This window comes from Pristiophorus japonicus, chromosome 18, assembly GCF_044704955.1.
Source record: "Pristiophorus japonicus isolate sPriJap1 chromosome 18, sPriJap1.hap1, whole genome shotgun sequence".
Classification (NCBI taxonomy): Eukaryota; Metazoa; Chordata; class Chondrichthyes; family Pristiophoridae; genus Pristiophorus; species Pristiophorus japonicus.
Genome location: NC_091994.1, coordinates 39,207,914 through 39,230,706, shown reverse-complemented (window position 1 = coordinate 39,230,706; position 22,793 = coordinate 39,207,914). Strand labels below are relative to the sequence as shown.

Sequence of the window (22,793 nt, the reverse complement as noted above, 5' to 3'; positions counted from 1 at the left end):
GTATATCTCTCCTTAAATGAGGGGACCAAAATTGTACACCAATGCCCTGTACAGTTGTAGCAGAACTTCCCTACTTTTATACTCCATCCCCCTTGCAATAAAGGCCAACATTCCATTTGCCTTCCTAATAACTTGCTGTACCTGCATGCTAACACAGCATTTTGTAATCTCTCTCTATTTAAATAATAATTTGCTTTTTTTTCCTACCAAAGTGGATAACCTCACATTTTCCCACATTATACCCCATCTGCCAAATTTTTGTCCACTCACTTAGCCTGTCTATATCCACTTGCAGATTCTTTGTTTCCTCCTCACAACTTGTTTTCTCACCTATCTTTGTATCATCAGCAAATTTGGCTACATTACACTCGGTCCCTTCATCCAAGTCATTAATATAGATTGTAAATTGTTGAGGTTCCAGCACTGATGCTTGTGGCATCCCATTCGTTAGTTTGCCAACTGGAAAATTACCCATTTATCCTGACTCTCTGTTTTCTGTTAACCAATCCTCTATCCATGCATATATTACCCCAAACCCCATGAACTTTTATCTTGTGCAGTAACCTCTTATGTGGTACCTTATCGAATGCCTTCTGGAACACCACATCCACTGGTTCCCCCTTATCCACCATGCTCGCTACATCCTCAAAGAACTCTAGCAAATTCGTCAAACATGATTTCCCTTTCATAAAGCCATGCTGACTCTGCTTGACTGTATTATGATTTTCTAAATGTCCTGCTGCTGCTTCCTTAATAATGTACTCCAGCATTTTCCCAATGACAGATGTTAGGCTATAACTGGTCTATAGTTTCCTGCTTTCTGTATCCCACTTTTCTTAAATAGGTTTTCCAATCTGCTGGGACCTCTCCAGAATCCAGGGAATGTTGGTAGATTACAACCAATGCATTCACTATCTCTGTAGCCACTTCTTTTAAGACCCTAGGATGCAGGCCATCAGGTCCAGGGGACTTGTCCACCTTTAGTCCCATTAGTTTGCCTAGTACTTTTTCTCTAGTGATAATGATTGTTTTAAGTTCACCCCTCCCTATAGCCCCTTGATTATCTATTATTGGGATGCTTTTAGACCGTGAAGACCGATACAAAATATTTGTTCAAAGTCTCTGCCATTTCCCTGTGTCCCATTATTAATTCCCCAGTTTCATCCTCTAAGGGACCAACGTTTACTTTCGCTTCTCTCTTTTAATATACCCGTAGAAGCTCTTACTGTCTGCTTTTATATTTCTTGCTAGTTTACTCTCATAATCTATTTTCTCTCGCTTTATTATTTTTTAGTCGTCCTTTGCTGGTTTCTAAAAATTGTCCTAACCTCTGGCCTACCACTAATCTTCGCAACATTATATGCCTTTGTTTTCAATTTGATACCATCCTTTCTTGGTTAGCCACGGATAGTTCATCCTTCTCTTAAAGTCTTTATTTTTCACTGGAATAGATCTTTGCTGAGAGTTATGCAATATCTCCTTAAATATCTGCCACTGCTTATCTACCGTCTTATCCTTTAATCTATTTTCCCAGTCCACTTTTGCCAACTCTGCCTTCATACCTTTGTAATTGCCTTTATTTAAGTTCAGGACACTAGTTTGTGAGCCAAGTGAATTTGAAATTCTAACATGCTATGATCACTCTTCCCGAGAGGATCCTTTACTATGAGATCATTAATTAATCCTGTCTCTTTAGGAAGGAGGCCGTGGACCTGGGCGAGACCAGAGTGGGAGCAGAGCGAGAGCAGAGCGAGAGCGGGAGCGGCGATAAAAGGAGCGCGGAGTGCAGGCCCGAGACCAGAGGAGGCAGCGAACCTGGGCGACAGCTGGGAGCAACTGAACAGAGGCAGAATTTGAAAGAATGACATCAGAGTAGAAAAAATGACATCGGGACAAGGGAAGGAGCTGATTGGGGAGTATCTGGTCAGTGTTTTTTGTTAAGTTTTAAGTTTATTTCTGCTGGGTTAGTTGTTAGTCTATTAAATAGAGGCATGGCAAGGCAGCTCAGTCCTGTGGAGTGCATATCCTGTGCCATGTGAGAAGCCCTCGACGCTTCACGTAGCCTGGACGACCACATGTGCAGGAAGTGTTACCAGCTACAGTAACTCGAGCTCTGCATTTCAGAGTTTGATCGGCGGCTGGAGTCACTGCAGTGCTTCCGCGAAACTGAGAATTTTGTGGATAGCATGTTTCTAGAGGTCGTCACCCCACAGCTTAAAAGTGTGCAGGCAGAGAGGAAATGGATAACCATGAGGCAGAAGAGGAGGACTAGGTAGGTAGTGCAAGAGTCCCCTGAGTCCATTTCGCTCACCAACCAGTCTTCTGTTCTGAGTACTAGTGAGGGCGATGGTGCCTCTGGGGAGTGCAGCCAGAGCCAAGCCCATGGCACTACAGGTGGCTCAAGTGCACGGGGGGGGAGGAAGAAGAATGGAAGAGCAATAGCGGTAGGGGATTCAATAGTCAGGGGAGCAGACAGGCGTTTCTGCGGCCTCAGACGTGACTCAAGGATGGTATGTTGCCTCCCTGGTGCCAGGGTCAAGGATGTCACTGAGCGGCTGCTAGACACTCTGGGGGGAGAGGGTGAACAGCCATAGGCCGTGGTCCGTATTGGTACCGATAACATAGGTAGAAAGAGGGATGAGGTCCTGCAGGCGGAGTTTAGGGAGCTAGGAGAGAGATTAAAAAGCAGGGCCTCAAAGGTAGTAATCGCCGGGTTACTGCCAGTGTCACGTGCTAGTGAGTACAGAAATAGGAGGATAGAGAAGATGAATGAGTGGCTGGAGAAATGGTGCAAGCAGGAGGGCTTTAAATTCCTGAGGCATTGGGACCGTTTCTGGGGGAGGTGGGACCTGTACAAGCCGGACGGATTGCACCTCAACAGAGCCGGGACCAGTATCCTCACGGGAGGGTTTGCTAGTGCTGTTGGGGAGGGTTTAAACTAGCTTGGCAGGGGGATGGGAACCGGAGAACAGATTCAGTGGGGAGAGAAGCAAAGCTGGAACTGGGCAGCAGAAAAGTAGAAAAGTGAATTTGGAAGTCAGAGGAAACAAGGGCTGGAAAATAGACAACAAGGGAGTTTTGGCATCACTAAATGGTATATACTTCAATGCAAGGAGTATAGGGAATAAGGCAGATTAGCTGAGAGCATGATATCATAGATATTACTGAGACATGGCTGAAAGAAGGGCAGGTATGGCAGCTCAACATTCCTGGTTACAGGGTTTTCAGATGGGATAAAGAAGGGAATAAAAAAGGAGAGGGCGCAGTATTAATTAAATAAACAATTACAGCTGTGAAAAGGGATATGTTAGAGGGGTCATCAAATGAGGCCATATGGGTTGAATTGAAGAACAATAAAGGGGCGATCAAACTACTGGGAGTGTACTATAGACCCCCAAACAGTCAGAGGCAGATAAAAGAACAAATATGTGGGCAAATTGCTGCGAGGTGCAAAAACTATAGAGCTGTAATAGTGGGGGCTTTCAACTACCCTATTATTAACTGTGAAAAAAATAGTGTGAATGGTACAGAGGGTGCGGAATTCCTAAAATGCATTCAGGAAAACTTCTTTAGCCAGTATGTATCAAGCCCAACAAGGGAGCGGGCGGTTCTGGACTTGGTTTTGGGGAATGAAGAGGGGCAGGTGGAAGGGGTATCAGTGGGAGAGCATTTTGGTGCTAGTGATCATAATTCAGTAAGAGTTAGGGTAGTTGTGGAAAAGGACAACAGTGGACCAGGAAAAAAAGTTCTTAATTGGGGTAAAGCCAATTTTGCTGAGTTGAGATAGGATTTGGCCAAAGTGGACTGGAAACGGCTACTTGGTGGTAAATCCGTGTCAGAGCAGTGGGAGGCATTCAAGGAGGAGATCCTGAGGGTACAGAACAAGTATGTTCCCTTAAAGGAAAAGGGTGGGGTTAACAAATCTAGAGCCCCCTGGTGTCAAGGGACATACAGGGTAAGATAAAGAAAAAAAGGGAAGCTTATGACAGATACCGAGAACTCAATACTGCAGAGATTCTAGAGGAGTACAAAAAGTGCAGGGATGTAATTAAAAAAGATATCAGGAAAACAAAGAGAGAGCATGAAAGAATGTTGGCAAGTAAAATCAGGGAAAACCCAAAGATGTTGTTATAAATATAAATACATTAAGAGCAAGAGGATAACTGGAGAAAGAGTGGGGTCTATTAGAGACCATATAGGAAATCTGTGTGTGGAGGCGGAAGACATGGGTTGGATTCTTAATGAATACTTTGCATCCATTTTCACAAAAGAGAGGGGCAATGCAGTCTTTGCAATGAGAGAGGAGGAGTGTGAAATATTCGACAAGATAAACACAGTGAGAGAGGAAGTATTAAGGGGCTTAGCAGCTTTGAAAGTGGATAAATCCCCAGGCCCAGATGAAATGTATCCCAGGCTGTTAAGAGAAGCAAAAGAGGAAATAGCAGAGGTTCTGACCATAATTTTCCAGGCTACAGGTGTGCTACCAGAGGACTGGAGGATTGCCAACATTGTACCTTTGTTTAAAAAGGGAGAATGGGATAGATCGAGTAATTACCGGCCAGTCAGCCTAATCTCAGTGGTGGGAAAATTATTGGAAAAAATCCTGAGGGACAGGATAAATCTTCAATTGGAAATACATGGATTAATCAAGGACAGTCAGCATGGATTTGTCAAGGGAAGGTCGTGTCTGACTAACTTGATTGAATTTTTTGAGGAGGTAACCAGGAGGGTCGATGAGGGCAGTACATATGATGATGATGATATGGATTTTAGCAAAGCTTTTGATAAGGTCCCACATGGCAGACTGGTCACGAAAGTGAAAGCCTGTGGCAAGTTGGATCCAAAATTGGCTGAGACAGGAAGCAAAGGATAATGGCTGATAGGTGTTTTTGTGACTGGAAGGCTGTTTCCATTGGGGTTCCACAGGGCTCAGTACTAGGTCTCTTGCTTTTTGTGGTATATATCAATGACTTGGACTTGAATGTTGGGGGTATAATTAAGAAGTTTACAGATGACACTAAAATCGCCTGTGTGATTGATAATGAAGAAGAAAGCTGCGGACTGCAGGAAAATATCGATGTACTGGACAGGTGGGCAGAACAGTGGCAAATGGAATTTAATCTGGATAAGTGTGAGGTAATGCATTTGGGGATGTCTAACAAGGCAAGGGAATACGCATTAAATGGTACGACACTGAAAAGTGTAGAGAAACAAAAGGACCTTGGAGTGCAGGTCCACAGATCCCTAAAGGTAGCAGGCCAGGTAGATAAGGTGGTTAAAAAGGGATATGGAACACTTGCCTTTATTAGTCGAGGCATGAAATACAAGAGCAAGTACGTTATGCTTGAACTGTATAAAACACTGGTTAGGTCGCAGTTGAAGTACTGTGTACAGTTCTGGTCACCACATTACAGGAAAGATGTGATTGCACTGGAAAGGTTGCCTGGAGTGAAGAATTTTGGCTATGAGGAAAGATTGGTGATGCTCAGTTTGTTTTCTTTGGAACAGAGGAAGCTGAGGGAAGATTGTGTATAAAATTATTAGGTACCTGGACAGAGTTGATAGGAAGGGCCTGTTTCCCTTGGCAGAGGGGTCAACAACTAGGGGGCATAGATTTAAAGCCATTGTGGGGAGGTATAGAGGAGATATGAGGGGAAATGTATTTACCCAGAGGGTGGTGGGGGTCTGGAACGCACTGCCTGAAAGGGTGGTAGAGGCTGAAAACCTCACCACATTTAAAAAATACTTGAATGTGCACTTAAAGTGCCTTAACCAACAGGGCGACGGACCGAGAGCTGGAAATTGGGATTAGGCTGGATAGCTCTTGGTCGGCCGGCATGAGCTCGATGGGCCGTAATGCCCACCTTCCGTGCTGTAAATTTCTATGATTATACATTACCAGATCTAAAATAGACTGCTCCCTGGTTGGTTCCACAACGTATTGCTCTAAAGGTGTCTCAGACCCCAATCTCAGAAGATATCTCCTGCTGCACCAGTGTGGCATTTCTCTCTTTACCACATCCATCATTGTGTGGCCTTCTGAGTGCGATTGTAGATTTTTTAAGCAGGAAGTTTTACCAAATGAGAGCAAACTCTTGGAGACATTGCCTGAAGTTATGGACGGCAGCTGGGTACCAGTCGATAAAGTAAACTCACCAGTTGTCTGTAAAGTCAGTGAAAGACTTTATTTAACAGTCAGGAAGCACAAAATACAGCGCAGAAACTCAGCTGCAATGGCTTTTACATGCTTATCTGAATTACACAGAGAGCTGCTTTCCAGGAGTGTCTGAGGCTGAGTAAACATTGATTTAAAACAGATGACTTTTCTAACATCCTCATGTTTCCCCACTGACATCTGGATCCCTCCTGTAGCCATTGACTGCGCGCCGGGCTGAGGAGAAACAGATATTCTGTCCAGAAAATACAGTCAGCTATTTAATTAACAGCAGCTTCGTTCCCTCAAGCCAAGCAGTTCTGCTCTTGTTTTAAAAAAATTCTCCCCTCCGCTCCTGAAGGCGCTGACTCATGTTGTACAATTCCTGGGCACTGACTCTCAATGGAGTCCAGTTCCCTGGGTGCTGATGCTGTCGTGGGTATGGTTCCCTGGGTCACTCACTTTTGCTGCAGTATGATTTCTACGTGCATTGGCCGTCCTCCAGTACACAATCCAAATGGCCATTCTTCATGTAGAATGGCTGCAGCACTGAAGAAGGCCATTTGACCTGTCGAGCTCCTGCAGACTCTCAGCTAGTCCCACTCCCCTGCCCTTTCCCCATAGCCCTGAATGTTTTCTTTTCTTCAGGTACTTATCCAACTTCCTTTTGAAAGATAAGATTGAGTCTGTGTCCACCACCCTTTCAAGCAGTGCATTCCAGAACCCAACCACTTGCTGCAAACCCAACTACATCACCTTTGGTTCTTTTGCCAATCACCTTAACTCTGTGTCCTCTGGTTATAAGCCCAGATAGTGAGATAATTTTATAGAATTGTAAAAGATAGTCAATAGCACAGAAAAGGTAAACCTGAATTGCTACTGTAAATTACATTGCAAGGTAAGACAGGGTCACCGGTACAAAGGCAAATTTATGACTGATGTGTGCCTCTTCACACAGCAAATGATTAACACTTGGAATGGACTCCCAGATACAGTAACGGAGGCAAAAAGTAAATGAGTCATTAAACTAATGTATAAATGGATGCTGCAGTGGAGTATGATTGGAGTATCTGTTGTCTCCACCTCCTCCACTTCTTTTACTTTCTCTTTCAAATGGTTTTGATTTTATTTCAGTTTTCAGTTCTGATAAAGGATAGCATGCCTGAAACATTAGTCAGCCTTTGCTCTTTCCCAATGCTGACTGACGTGCTGTGTGTGCCAGCACTTTATCATTATTTCAGGTTTCTAGTATTTGCAGCTTTTAAAATCTTTAATCGCAATCCCTTTAAAGATTGTTGTCTTAGAACATAAGAAATAGAAGTAGGAGTAGGCCATTTGGCCCCTCGAGCCTGTTCCGCCATTCAATAAGATCATGGCTGATCTTTTACCACTTTCCTGCACTATCCCCATATCCCTTGATTTCCTTAATATCCAAAAATCTGTCGATCTGTCTTGAATATACTCAACAACTGAGGCTCCACAGCCCTCTGGGGTAGAGAATTACAAGGATTCACCACCCTCTGAGTGAAAACATTTCTCCTCATCTCAGTCCTAAAAGGCCGACCCCTTATTCTGAGGCTGTGACACCTGGTTCTAGACTCCCTAGCCAGAGGAAACATCGTCCCTGCATCTACCCTGTCAAACCGTGTCAGCATTTTGTATGTTTTAATGAGAGCACCTCTCATTCTTCTAAACTCTGGAGAATATAGGCCTAGTCTACTCAAATCTCTCCTCATAGGACAATACCCCATCCCAGGAATCAGTCTGGTGAACGTTCATTGCATTCCCTCTATGGCAAGTATATCCTTCCTTAGGTAAGGAGACCAAAACTGTCTACAATACTCCAGGTGCAGTCTAACCAGGCCCCTTTATAATTGCAATAAGATGTCTTTACTCTTATACTCAAATCCTCTTATAATAAAGTCCAACATACCATTTGCTTTCTTAATTGCTTGCTGTACCTGTGATTCATGTACAAGGACACCCAGGTCCCTCTGAACACCAACATTTCCCAATCTCTCACCATTAAAAAAATACTCTGCTTTTCTATTTTTCCCACGAAAGTGGATAACCTCTCATTTCTCCACATTATATTCCATTTGCCATGTTCTTGCCCACTCTCTTAGCCGGTCTATATCCCTTTGAAGCCTCTTTGCATCCTCCTCACAACTTACATTCCCACCTAGCTTTGTATCATCAGCAAACTTGGATCTATTACATTTGGTCCCCTCATCCAAATCATTGATATAGATTGTGAATAACTGAGGCCCAAGCACCGATCCTTGCGGTACCCCACTAGTTACAGCCTGCCAACCTGAAAATGACCCGTTTATTCCTACTTTCTGTTTCCTGTCCATTAACCAATCCTCAATCCATGCTAGTATATTACCCCCAATCCCATGAGCCCTAATTTTTTTTAATAACTTTTTGTGTGGCACCTTATCGAATGCCTTCTGAAAATCAAAATACACCACATCCACTGGTTCTCCCTTATTTATTCTGCTAGTTACAACCTCAGAAAACTCTTAACAGATTTGTCATTCCTTCCATGATTTTCCTTTCATAAATTTGTTTCCAGTTCCTCATTCTCGCTAGATCTTTGGTTCTCCACTATTTTCGGGAGGTTTTTTGAGTCTTCCCTGAAGACAGACACCATGTATTTGTTTAATTTTTCTGCCATTTCCTTATTCCCCATTATAATTTCTCCTGTCTCAGCCTGTAAGGGACCCACATTTACTTTTGCTAATCTTTTCCTTTTTACATACCTGTAGAAGCTTTTGCAGTCTGTTTTTATGTCTCTCGCTAGTTTACTCTCATTCTATTTTCTCTTTCTTTCTCAATCTCTTGGTCCTCTTTTGTTGCATACTAAAATCCTCCCAATCCTCAGGCTTACTGCTCTTTTTGACAACATTATAAGCCTCTTCTTTTGATCTAATACTATCTTTAACTTCTACTATTAGCCACAGTTCGATCACTTTTCCAGTGTGTTTTTTGTTCCTTAAAGAAATGTACATTTGTTGTAAATTATGTATTAATTCTTTAAATGCTAGCTATTGCTTGTCTACCATCATACCTTTTAATGTAGTTTCCCAATCTACCTTAGCCAATTTGCCTCTCATACCTACGTAGTTTGCTTTGTTTAGATTTAACTAAATCACTTTCAAACTTAATATAAAATTCAATCATATTATGGTCACTCTTCCCTAAAGAACCCTTTACTACAAGGTTATTAATTAACCCTTTCTCATTGTACAATACTAGATCTAAAATAGCCTCTTCCCTAGTTGGTTTCTCAACATACTGATCTAGAAAACCAGCTTGTGTACATTCCATGAATTCGGCCTCCACACTATTACTGCAATATTGGTTTGCCCAGTCTATATGTAGATTAAAGTCCCCCAAGATTACTGTATTACCCTTGTTACATGCACCTCTAATTTCCTGAATTATACTGTGCCCGACATTACCACTACTGTTTGGAGCCCATAAACAACTCCCACCAATATTTCCTCCCCGAACCTTGGTCACTTTGCAACCACGTCTCCGTAATAGCTATTAGATCAAACTTATTAATTTCTATCTGTTCTAATAATTTGTCTATTTTGTTGTAAATGCTTCATGCATTCAGTTATAGTGCCTTTAGCTTTGACTTTTTTCTATTTTTCCCTGATGTCACCTTAGTCTCTAATGCCTGTTACCTTTGTTACTCTCTCTGTCCCTTCCTGGTCCACTGTGCTTATTTTTATCCAAAACTCTGCTCTGCTCTAGAGCCTTGACATTTATCTTGCTGCTTTTAAATTTCGAAGTGACTATTTGTACTAACGCTTTTCTGTTCCTTCTGTGCCTACGTCTCTGGGCTCCACCCCACCACCCGGAACCGGCAGTGGGTCCCCACAATTGACCATGCTGTTTCTCTGAGCTGGTGGGTGGTGGGTGGTGGGGGTGAGAGAGCCGGCAGCCAGCAGCGGGGAGAGAGAGCCGGGGGGGGAGAAAGATAGAGCCTGGTGAGGGGTGGGGGGTGGAAGAGAGAGAGAGAGAGAGAGAGCCTGGTGGGGGGGTGGCGGCAGGAAGAAGAGAGAGAGAGACTGGTGGGGGGGGGGGGTGGGAGAGAGACGGGGTGGGGGGGCAAGAGAGAGACACGGGTAGGGGGGGGAAGAGAGAGACACAGGTGGGGGGTATCGGAGGGGAGAGAGGGAACTCGGGGAAGACAGATCACGTTCTTCCAACCCCCTTTACATCCACACCCGATTTCTCGGAAAGCTCGGTGCATGTGTTACAAGGGACATCGTTGGAGTGGATAAAATCCAGAAGTCACAACACTGTCACTATTTACGCTATAGCCACTAAACCTGTTAACAATCCGCACACAATGCCCATCTATGGCGAGGGCAGGGGTAAGGACATGCACTTGCGCTGGGGTAATGGACTTCGGCTGGAACTTGGTGGCTTTTGCTACATTGTTCAAGATCTGTCCTCTATGGCTTCAGAAGTCAGAATAGATCAAATTACAATGTGCAAAATCAGTCAGAACTTGGGCTGGGCGGTTCCATTTAGACATTCCAGAGAAACTTCAGGGTGTGGCTTATCCTCCAAGGGGACCAATGAGCAATAGGCCATGGTTAGTACAAATAAGCACAGCTTTTCCTGAATCCTCCCACCCACCCTTTAGTTTAAAGTTTATCAGTTCTTTGCCAACATGCACTTTTTCCTGGCATTTGGATGCTACAGCTCTGTGTATCCAATAATGAGGTCCTTATCCATTTCAGATTTGACCAACAGTCCATTTTTGACAAACTGTCTTTTTTCCTTGAACCGGCACCTGTAGTATCTCTAAAGTACAGTCCTGGGGATTGTTTGGGATCTTGGATTTCTTCCCTCAATTTGTTCTCCATATAACCATCAAAAAAAATAATCTGGTCGTTGATCTCATTGAAAGCAGAGAGTCGGGATAAATGGGTCCTTTTCGGGTTGGAAATCGATAGTTAGTGGTGTGCCACAGGGATCGGTGCTGGGACCACAACTGTTTACAATATACATAGATGACCTGGAAGAGGGGACAGAGTGTAGTGTAACAAAATTTGCAGATGACACAAAGATTAGTGGGAAAGCGGGTTGTGCAGAGGACACAGAGAGGCTGCAAAGAGATTCAGATAGGTTAAGCGAATGGGCGAAGGTTTGGCAGATGGAATACAATGTCGGAAAGTGTGAGGTCATCCACCTTGGGAACAAAAACAGTAAAAGGGAATGTTATTTGAATGGGGAGAAATTACAACATGTTGAGGTGCAGAGGGACCTGGGGGTCCTTGTGCATGAAACTCTTTTTGGAGTTCACCTGCAAAAACATAAAACATTAAACGGTGCCACCCGACCTGGGTGACACTCCAGACATTTACAAGGCCCTTTTTTCCCCCCCTTTTTTTTTTGTGTTTTTCTTTTTTTGGTTTTTTTTTTGGGCACTAAAATCACAATTTTCCCCAGTGCCCCCTATAAAAGGGAAGGGGGACACTAAAAGCACCGGCAATTAAAACAAATTAAACTTAAAAACGTAAAATCAAATTAAAATTTGGTTGCCGGGCGTGATGATGCACTCCAGTCCCTCCGGTGCCCACCTCTCGCGGAAGGCCGCGAGCGTACCGGTGGACACCGCGTGCTCCATCTCCAAGGACACCCTGGACCGGATGTAAGAGCGGAAGAGAGGCAGGCAGTCAGGTTGAACGACCCCCTCGACCGCCCGCTGCCTGGACCGGCTGATGGCACCCTTGGCCGTGCCCAGGAGCAGTCCTACGAGGAGGCCTTCGGACCTACCCGCTCCCCTCCGCACAGGGTGCCCAAAGATCAGGAGAGTGGGACTGAAGTGCAGCCAGAATTTCAGGAGCAGCCCCTTCAAATAATGGAACAGGGGCTGCAACCTTGTGCACTCCATAAAAACATGGAACACGGACTCCTCCAGACCGCAGAAATTGCAGGCGGCCTGGGAGTCCGTGAACCGGCTTAAAAATTTATTGCACGGCACTGCTCCGTGCACCACCCTCCAGGCCAAGTCCCCGATGAATAGTGGGAGGACCCCTGCGTAGAGTGCCCTCCATCGGGGACCCCCGCCTCCTCCGGACGGCAAGATGGTACGCCATGGCGTGTCCGGACGGCCGGCGAGGATGGCAAAGTTGAGGGTGTGCAGGAGCAGCCCGTACAGGAAACCCCTCCGCGCGGAACTGAAAGGCACGGAGGGGATTTCCCCGAGGCGGCTCAAGTTGTGAGGCGCCGGCCCCCGAGGGAGGTTCCGGGGTTTGGCGCCGATGAGGAATTCCGTCCGGACGGGGGTCAGTTCGGACGGGATCTCCCCACGTGCTTGAGCCTCCTCGATGCACCTAACGGAGTCAGGGCCCAGAGCTGTTTTTAGCGACTCGATGGCATCGGCCGCGTGCCGGACGTTGGCAGAGTTTAGGCGCCGCGCAAGCGTGTCTGGCGCCATCCAGCCCGCTCCTCCGCTATCGAGCAGGTCCCTGACCCTGGTCACCTCACCAGCCACAGCCCTCTCTTCCGACCGCCACATAAAACCTCGGCCGTGGAGGTACGGATTCCCGAGCAGCGGTTCCTGCAGGACGGCCGCCACTCCAGCCGGCGGAGAGCTGCGCTTGGTGGAGACTTTGTTCCAGACCCTGATGAGTTCCCTGTAAAAGACAGGCAGCTCCCGGAGGGCGGTCCTGGCACCCCCCAAGTTCACAAACAGGAGCTGCGTGTCATAATTGAGGTCGCGCTGCTGGCGGAAGAAATACCTCGCCAGAGCACACCACCTAGGAGGGGGCTCGACGTAAAGGTATCTCTGCAGGGTCTGAAGACGGAAAGTCGCGAGCTGGGCGCTGACGCACACCAACGACTGACCGCCCTCCTCAAGCGGGAGACTCAAGACCGCGGCAGAGACCCAGTGCTTCTTGTTGTTCCAGAAGAAGTCCACCAGCTTCTTCTGTATCTTGGCGACAAACGCAGGGGGAGGGGTCAAAGTGACCAGCCGGTACCACAGCATTGCGGCCACCAGCTGGTTTATGACTAGCGCTCGACCCCTGTAGGACAGCACTCGGAGCAGTCCTGTCCAGCGCCCTAGGCGAGCGGCGACCTTGGCCTCCAGCTCCTGCCAGTTCGCCGGCCAGGCTCCCTCGTCGGGGCTAAGGTAGACTCCCAGATAGAGGAGATGGGTCGTGCTCCAGGCAAAAGGCCTGAGCTCCTCCGGCAGGGAGTCCACCCGCCACAGACCCACCAGGAGTCCGGAACATTTCTCCCAGTTGATCCTGGCGGAGGAGGCGGCCGAGTAAATCTCCTGGCACTCACGCATCCTCCGCAGGTCAGCGGGATCCTCTACCGCGAGGAGCACGTCATCGGCGTAAGCCGAGAGGACGACCTCCACGCCCGGCCCTTGCAGAGCCAGTCCCGTCAACCTCGTCCGCAAGAGGCGCAGGAAAGGCTCCACGCAAACGGCGTATAACTGGCCGGACATGGGGCATCCCTGGCGCACCCCTCTCCTAAAGCTAAGGGGCGCCGTCAAGGACTCGTTAACCTTAATCAGACACTCCGCGGCGGCGTACAAAAGTCGGATCCGGGCGACGAAATGCGTCCCGAACCCGAAAGCGCGCAGAGTTCCGAGCAGATAGTCGTGATCCACCCTGTCGAACGCCTTCTCTTGGTCGAGGGATAGGAAGGCGACCGACAGACCAGCCTCCTGGGAACAATGGATGAGGTCCCGGACCAGATGGATGTTATCGTGGATTGTCCGGCCCGGGACCGTGTAGGACTGGTCGGGGTGGATCATGTGGTCCAGCACGGCACCAAGGCGAGCAGACATCGCCCTGGCGAAGATTTTGTAGTCCGTGCTGAGGAGGGAGACCGGGCGCCAGTTCTTAAGGAGGCGGAGATCGCCCTTCTTAGGCAGCAGGACGATGACTGCCCTGCGCCAAGAGAGGGGCATCTCCCCGGTCGCCAGACTTTCCCCCAGGACCCGCGCGTAGTCGCTCCCCAGGACGTCCCAGAACGCCCTGTGGAACTCCACGGTCAGCCCGTCCAGCCCCGGGGATTTTCCCCTCGAGAGCCGGGCGAGGGCACCGGTCAGCTCCGCCAGGCTTAGCGGAGCTTCCAGATTTTCGGCGCCCTCCGGGCTGACCTTCGGCAGGTCCTCACACAAAACTCTACGCGCTTCCTCGCTGGACGGATCCGGAGAGAACAGAGCCCCGTAATATTCACGGGCCCTGTTGTTGACGCCCTCCGGATCCGAGACGAGAGAGCCGTCGTCGGCCAGCAGCGTCAAGAGCTGCTTACGGACACTCTGCCTTTTTTCCAGCGAGTAGAAGAAGGGGGAGCCGCGGTCCAGATCCCGCAGGAACCGGATCCGCGACCTCACGAACGCGCCTCGGGACCCGACGAGCTGCAGGTCCTTCAGCGCGGCCTTCTTCGCTTCGTACACCGTCCGCAGGGCCGGGTCCTGGACGACTTGACCGAGACGGGCATCCAGGTCGAGCACCTCTTTTTCTAGGCGCCCGACTCTGGCCGCCCGCCTCTTGGTCGACCCCCTCGCGTACTCTTGACAGAAGACGCGGACGTGAGCCTTGCCCACGTCCCACCATAGCCTCAAGGAGGGGAAGCCCCCCTGCTTCCTTCTCCAGTCGGACCAGAATCGACGGAACGAGTCCTGGAACCGCACGTCCTCCAGCAGCCGGTTGTTAAAGTGCCAGTACGCGGACCCCGTCCTCGCGCGGAGCGAAGCGAGCTCCGCCCACACCAGGTGGTGGTCCGAACACGGCACCGGCCGAATGGAGGCCGCCGGGACGCAGGAAACGTATGCCCGAGACACGTAAAGGCGGTCGACTCTAGACCATCCAACTCCAGGCCTCACCCAAGTAAAGGCGCTGGAGTCGGGGTGGAGATTTCGCCAGACGTCCACCAAGTCGAAGGACCCGACCAGGTCCCTCAACTTCTCCATCGCCGTCATGCACTGCGGGGCACTGGAGCGGTCCCTCGCCTCGAGGGTGCAGTTAAAATCCCCCCCGAGGACAATGCAGTCGCCGACGTCGACGGAGCCAAGAAGAGCGGACACCTCTTCAAAGAAGCGCGTTTGCTGCGGGCCGGGCTGAGGGGCGTACACATTCACGAGATGGAGCGGCACATCTCCCAGGCGAACCGTTACGTGCAGCAAGCGGCCTGGCACGGGCTCCTCAACCCCCAAGATCTCCGGCTGAAAATGCGGGCCCAGCAAGATGGCCACCCCACTAGAAATGGCGGTGAGGTGGCTCATGTGGACCTCTCCTTGCCATTCCAGGAGCCACGTGGCTTCGTCTCCCGGAACGGTGTGGGTTTCTTGCAGGAAGCACACCGCATATTTCCCCTCCCGCAGGAGTGAAAAATTGTCAAATCTACGGCGTGCCCCTCTGCTGCCGTTGATGTTGAGGCTGGCTATGGTTATCTTCATGGCAAAAGCATAGTGCAACCTCTACCTTAACCTATTGTGGGGGAGGGAGCGGAGTCTTTTGTTGAACTCCGCTCCCTCCGCAGCCCAGCGAGGAGTCCCTCGAGCTCGCGCAGCTCAAGGTGTTGCGCCTTTGTCAAGGGCCCGCCCGCGGCCAAGGTTTTGACGGCGGCGCGGACGGACCCCTTGATCAGCTCTGGCTCGGACCATTTTTCCAGGGCCAGTCGGGCTTGGTTGCAGCGACCCCGGCTCTGGGCCAAAAAGTCCCGGAGTTCCTTTGCAGGAATGAGGATGGTCTCGGCGGCGGCCGCGAGCAGATCCACCGCCTCGCTGGCGGTGGTCTCTAGGTCTTCACCCGCGTCCCCCACCGAGTCCCCGTCCTCCTCCGGGAGGTGGCCGCCAGCAGCCGGCCCATCGACCGCACAAGGTACGGCAAATGAACCGGCCGCTCCAACCGGCCCTGGCTCTGCCCCGATCCCACCCCCAGGATCGTCGGCAGAGGAGTCCCCACTGGGCTCTTTTAAAAATGATGCTGGGTCGGGAAATGACAGCGGAAGGGGTTCCCCCTCCGCCCCAGGAACCGGGGAACAAGGAGAGACCCGGCCAAAGGAAATCCCCAGGCTCTCCAAGTGCTCCAGCTCCACAGCAAGAGGCGAGGGTGGGTGTTCCTCCCCCTCCCCGCTGCCACCCCCCGGCCCAGCATCTGCAGTGTCATAATAGACATATTTTTCATTTTCTGCCGGGTCGAGCGACTCCCGGGGGAAGTTGGGTATTGGCTGGGCGGGCTCAGGTTCGGCCTTTTCGGCCCCGCCCGCCTCAGTCCCCGGGACGCCCGACCCGGCGGCAATGCATTCCTCCGCGATCCCCACGCCCCCCACGACAGGCAGATCTTCCACGCCATCCCCGGGAGGCAGAGGCTGGGCAGCCTCAACTGTCTCACCCTCCCCGGGGACAGACTCCTCTCGCCTACAGCGCAGCTTGGGGGCGCTGGTTGGGGACGCGGGACACGCGGCGGGCACCGACTCCTCCGCGGAGGGATGTTGTTCCCCCTCCGCCTCATCGGAGCCGTGCCTCCTTTTGTTCCTGGGGGCGCGCGGAGGCAGGGAGACCTCCATGTCTGCCGAGGCCTCCCGCTCCGCCCCCCCCTTTTCCTTTTCTTGCCCGCGCCCGGGCCCCTCTGTGGTGTTGTTCAAGGGCACGGGCTCGGGGCACCCCGCGCTCGCCGGTGACTGGGTTGGGCCGAGCGCGGTAAACAAATTGTCTGGCGCACCGAGGGGACCCGCCTCCAGATGTTTCTCCTTGTTCCGCGCCTTCTTTCCGTTCGGACGCTCTCCCTCCCCCCCGCCGGAGGCCCTGAAAACAAAGGCCTCCGACGATGCCCGCGCACCTATGGCTCCCGGCACGCGGACGCAACTAGGGGGAGGGGTGGCGGCGGCGCCAGCATTGGCCGCCTTCGGTGGTTTGGCGGCCTTGGAGGCGGGGCAGTTCTTGCGAATGTGCCCCACCTCCCTGCAGGCATGGCACCGCACGCCGTCCGACGTCCAGAAGACGCGGTAGGCAGTCCCCTCGTGCACCACATTAAAGTGCCCTTCCGTCATGTCCTCCCGCGCCAGCCGGACAAAGAGCTGGCGGCGGAAGGAGAACACGTGGCGCAGGCTGTTCTCCCTGAGGCCGAGCGGTATGGGGTTGATCCCCGACCTTACCTCCCCCAGTTGGTGTAGGTGAGGGAGGAGGAGCTCAGCGGAAACAAAGGGCGGGACGTTTGACACGATGACCCTCTGCGCGGTGGCCTCGAGAGGGTCCACCGGCAGGAACGTCCCGCCCACCGTGACCCCCTTTTCGAGGGCCAGGGACACCGCCCGCTCCGACCCCAGGAAGAAAACAGCCTTCCCAGACATCCTGGAGGCCGCGACAATGGCCGAGGGGCCGACTACCCCAGCCATCGCCCGCACGCACTCCTCAATGCTCATTGTGGGGTGAGTGTAGCTCTTGACCCCGTGTTTCCTGGTGATAAGTTGAAAAGGTGGCAGGGCAGCGGGTGGCGCAGGAGGTGCCGTGGAAGCGGTTGCCACCTGCGCATATGTCCTCGCTGGCCCTGCCACCGGCGTGGATGGGGTCGCCATCACGGGGTCCCTTTAAGGGCTACACCCACCCCAAAGTCACAGGCCTTAACGGTCTTTATTGGCCTCGTATATTAACTGAGCAGAGGAGCCCTTAATGAGGCACACCTCTCCCCTAGTTGGCAATTGGGGAGGGGCCTTGCTCCCTCTGCTCAGTTGTCTCAATTGTTTTTTTTTTAAATTAGGAGAAAGGGGCCTCAGAGAGAGAGGGGAGAAAACGAGTAACAGAGAAAGAGAGAGAGAGAGAGGGGGGTGGGAAGGGGGGGGGGAACTGCGAGGGGAGGTCTCCCCTCGCAGCTGTGGGTGGGTGCACTCCCCAGATGGTAAAACACACAAGCACAGTCTTTGGGTTGGTCTTCAGGTGAGGGGAGAAGATGTCTTCACCTGGGGCAGCTAGAGCCACCAGGCACACACTCCCAACGATGTTTAATTAGGTGATTAAGAAAAATCTTCAGCCTGGTAGCTCCAGCTATCCCAGGCTAGGCAATTCGGGGGGGGGGGGGTTCAATTGTGGGGGGGGGGCCTAGTTGTAAGCAAGGCCCCCACACACACTACCACACACACACACACCCCCCGCAATGTTCCGGCCCTCAGTGGTCTTCTTTCCTCCCCCCACCGATACAACAAAGTCTGTTTGGGAAATGCACCCACACCTACCTGTAGAAGATGTAGAGTCTCCCTCCTTCCACACTGGATGTTTGTTGTTGGTTTTTCCCCCTCTCTCCAACTCTTTGCAGAATGGTAAAAAGATGTACAAAGTTTTCTGCTTTTTCCCCCTCTCCCTCTGGGTGAAAGTTGGTGGTGAAGCCCCTTCCTTCCTTCTCTTCCTGGGCTATACTCAGGGCTCTCCAGGCAGGAGCAAAAGTTGATAGCTGCTCTCCTCACTGCTCACAGCTCCAACTGTGCAGGACACGCCTCCACTGCTCCACAATTGGTCCTTGTGTATGAAACTCTTTTTGGAGTTCACCTGCAAAACATAAAACATTAAACGGTGCCATCCGACCTGGGTGACACTCCAGACATTTACAAGGCCCTTTTTTTTTTCCCCCCCTTTTTTTTTTTGTGTTTTTCTTTTTTTGGTTTTTTTTTTGGGCACTAAAATCACAATTTTCCCCAGTGCCCCCTATAAAAGGGAAGGGGGACACTAAAAGCACCGGCAATTAAAACAAATTAAACTTAAAAACGTAAAATCAAATTAAAATTTGGTTGCCGGGCGTGATGATGCACTCCAGTCCCTCCGGTGCCCACCTCTCGCGGAAGGCCGCGAGCGTACCGGTGGACACCGCGTGCTCCATCTCCAAGGACACCCTGGACCGGATGTAAGAGCGGAAGAGAGGCAGGCAGTCAGGTTGAACGACCCCCTCGACCGCCCGCTGCCTGGACCGGCTGATGGCACCCTTGGCCGTGCCCAGGAGCAGTCCTACGAGGAGGCCTTCGGACCTACCCGCTCCCCTCCGCACAGGGTGCCCAAAGATCAGGAGAGTGGGACTGAAGTGCAGCCAGAATTTCAGGAGCAGCCCCTTCAAATAATGGAACAGGGGCTGCAACCTTGTGCATTCCATAAAAACATGGAACACGGACTCTTCCAGACCGCAGAAATTGCAGGCGGCCTGGGAGTCCGTGAACCGGCTTAAAAATTTGTTGCACGGCACTGCTCCGTGCACCACCCTCCAGGCCAAGTCCCCGATGAATAGTGGGAGGACCCCTGCGTAGAGTGCCCTCCATCGGGGACCCCCGCCTCCTCCGGACGGCAAGATGATACGCCATGGCGTGTCCGGACGGCCGGCGAGGATGGCAAAGTTGAGGGTGTGCAGGAGCAGCCCGTACAGGAAACACCTCCGCGCGGAACTGAAAGGCGCGGAGGGGATTTCCCCGAGGCGGCTCAAGTTGTGAGGCGCCGGCCCCCGAGGGAGGTTCCGGGGTTTGGCGCCGATGAGGAATTCCGTCCGGACGGGGGTCAGTTCGGACGGGATCTCCCCACGTGCTTGAGCCTCCTCGATGCACCTAACGGAGTCAGGGCCCAGAGCTGTTTTTAGCGACTCGATGGCATCGGCCGCGTGGCGGATGTTGGCAGAATTTAGGCGCCGCGCCAGCGTGTCTGGCGCCATCCAGCCCGCTCCTCCGCCATCGAGCAGGTCCCTGACCCTGGTCACCTCACCAGCCACAGCCCTCTCTTCCGACCGCCACATAAAACCTCGGCCGTGGAGGTACGGATTCCCGAGCAGCGGTTCCTGCAGGACGGCCGCCACTCCAGCCGGCGGAGAGCTGCGCTTGGTGGAGACTTTGTTCCAGACCCTGATGAGTTCCCTGTAAAAGACAGGCAGCTCCCGGAGGGCGGTCCTGGCACCCCCCAAGTTCACAAACAGGAGCTGCGTGTCATAATTGAGGTCGCGCTGCTGGCGGAAGAAATACCTCGCCAGAGCGCATCACCTAGGAGAGGGCTCGACGTAAAGGTATCTCTGCAGGGTCTGAAGACGGAAAGTCGCGAGCTGGGCGCTGACGCACACCAACGACTGACCGCCCTCCTCAAGCGGGAGACTGAAGACCGCAGCAGAGACCCAGTGCTTCCTGTTGTTCCAGAAGAAGTCCACCAGCTTCTTCTGTATCTTGGCGACAAACGCAGGGGGAGGGGTCAAAGTGACCAGCCGGTACCACAGCATTGCGGCCACCAGCTGGTTTATGACTAGCACTCGACCCCTGTAGGACAGCACTCGGAGCAGTCCTGTCCAGCGCCCTAGGCGAGCGGCGACCTTGGCCTCCAGCTCCTGCCAGTTCGCCGGCCAGGCTCCCTCGTCGGGGCTAAGGTAGACTCCCAGATAGAGGAGATGGGTCATGCTCCAGGCAAAAGGCCTGAGCTCCTCCGGCAGGGAGTCCACCCGCCACTGACCCACCAGGAGTCCGGAACATTTCTCCCAGTTGATCCTGGCGGAGGACGCGGCCGAGTAAATCTCCTGGCACTCACGCATCCTCCGCAGGTCAGCGGGATCCTCTATCGCGAGGAGCACATCATCGGCGTAAGCCGAGAGGACGACCTCCACGCCCGGCCCTTGCAGAGCCAGTCCCGTCAACCTCGTCCGCAAGAGGCGCAGGAAAGGCTCCACGCAAACGGCGTATAACTGGCCGGACATGGGGCATCCCTGGCGCACCCCTCTCCTAAAGCGAAGGGGCGCCGTCAAGGACCCGTTAACCTTAATCAGACACTCTGCGGCGGCGTACAAAAGTCGGATCCGGGCGACGAAATGCGTCCCGAACCCGAAAGCGCGCAGAGTTCCGAGCAGATAGTCGTGATCCACCCTGTCGAACGCCTTCTCTTGGTCGAGGGATAGAAAGGCGACCGACAGACCAGCCTCCTGGGAACAATGGATGAGGTCCCGGACCAGATGGATGTTATCGTGGATTGTCCGGCCCGGGACCGTGTAGGACTGGTCGGGGTGGATCATGTGGTCCAGCACGGCACCAAGGCGAGCAGACATCGCCCTGGCGAAGATTTTGTAGTCCGTGCTGAGGAGGGAGACCGGGCGCCAGTTCTTAAGGAGGCGGAGATCGCCCTTCTTAGGCAGCAGGACGATGACTGCCCTGCGCCAAGAGAGGGGCATCTCCCCGGTCGCCAGACTTTCCCCCAGGACCCGCGCGTAGTCGCCCCCCAGGACGTCCCAGAACGCCCTGTGGAACTCCACGGTCAGCCCATCCAGCCCTGGGGATTTTCCCCTCGAGAGCCGGGCGAGGGCACCGGTCAGCTCCGCCAGGCTTAGCGGAGCTTCCAGATTTTCGGCGCCCTCCGGGCTGACCTTCGGCAGGTCCTCACACAAAACTCTACGCGCTTCCTCGCTGGACGGATCCGGAGAGAACAGAGCCCCGTAATATTCACGGGCCCTGTTGTTGACGCCCTCCGGATCCGAGACGAGAGAGCCGTCGTCGGCCAGCAGCGTCAAGAGCTGCTTACGGACACTCTGCCTTTTTTCCAGCGAGTAGAAGAAGGGGGAGCCGCGGTCCAGATCCCGCAGGAACCGGATCCGCGACCTCACGAACGCGCCTCGGGACCCAACGAGCTGCAGGTCCTTCAGCGCGGCCCTCGTCGCTTCGTACACCGTCCGCAGGGCCGGATCCTGGACGACTTGACCGAGACGGGCTTCCAGGTCGAGCACCTCTTTTTCTAGGCGCCCGACTCTGGCCGCCCGCCTCTTGGTCGACCCCCTCGCGTACTCTTGACAGAAGACGCGGACGTGAGCCTTGCCCACGTCCCACCATAGCCTCAAGGAGGGGAAGCCCCCCTGCTTCCTTCTCCAGTCGGACCAGAATCGACGGAACGAGTCCTGGAACCGCACGTCCTCCAGCAGCCGGTTGTTAAAGTGCCAGTACGCGGACCCCGCCCTCGCGCGGAGCGAAGCGAGCTCCGCCCACACCAGGTGGTGGTCCGAACACGGCACCGGCTGCATGGAGGCCGCCGGGACGCAGGAAACGTACGCCCGAGACACGTAAAGGCGGTCGACTCTAGACCATCCAACTCCAGGCCTCACCCAAGTAAAGGCGCTGGAGTCGGGGTGGAGATTTCGCCAGACGTCCACCAAGTCGAAGGACCCGACCAGGTCCCTCAACTTCTCCATCGCCGTCATGCACTGCGGGGCACCGGAGCGGTCCCGCGCCTCGAGGGTGCTGTTAAAATCCCCCCCGAGGACAATGCAGTCGCCGACGTCGACGGAGCCAAGAAGAGCGGACACCTCTTCAAAGAAGCGCGTTTGCTGCGGGCCGGGCTGAGGGGCGTACACGTTCACGAGATGGAGCGGCACGTCCCCCAGGCGAACCGTTACGTGCAGCAAGCGGCCTGGCACGGGCTCCTCGACCCCCAAGATCTCCGGCTGAAAATGCGGGCCCAGCAAGATGGCCACCCCACTAGAAATGGCGGTGAGGTGGCTCATGCGGACCTCTCCTTGCCATTCCAGGAGCACGTGACTTCGTCTCCCGGAACGGTGTGGGTTTCTTGCAGGAAGCACACCGCATATTTCCCCTCCCGCAGGAGCGAAAAATTGTCAAATCTACGGCGTGCCCCTCTGCCGCCGTTGATGTTGAGGCT

At 52.5% G+C, this 22,793-nt stretch overlaps 1 long non-coding RNA gene across 3 annotated transcripts in view; it reads left to right on the top strand.

Moving 5' to 3' along the window:
* The window catches only part of LOC139228675 (uncharacterized), a 96,046-nt gene that overhangs the window by 2,958 nt on the left and 70,295 nt on the right, over nt 1-22,793 (top strand). For all 3 annotated transcript variants that reach the window (XR_011587596.1, XR_011587597.1, XR_011587598.1), the window contains exon 2: nt 1,697-1,923. This is a non-coding gene — a long non-coding RNA (uncharacterized lncRNA). The remainder of the gene's footprint in view (nt 1-1,696; nt 1,924-22,793) is intronic.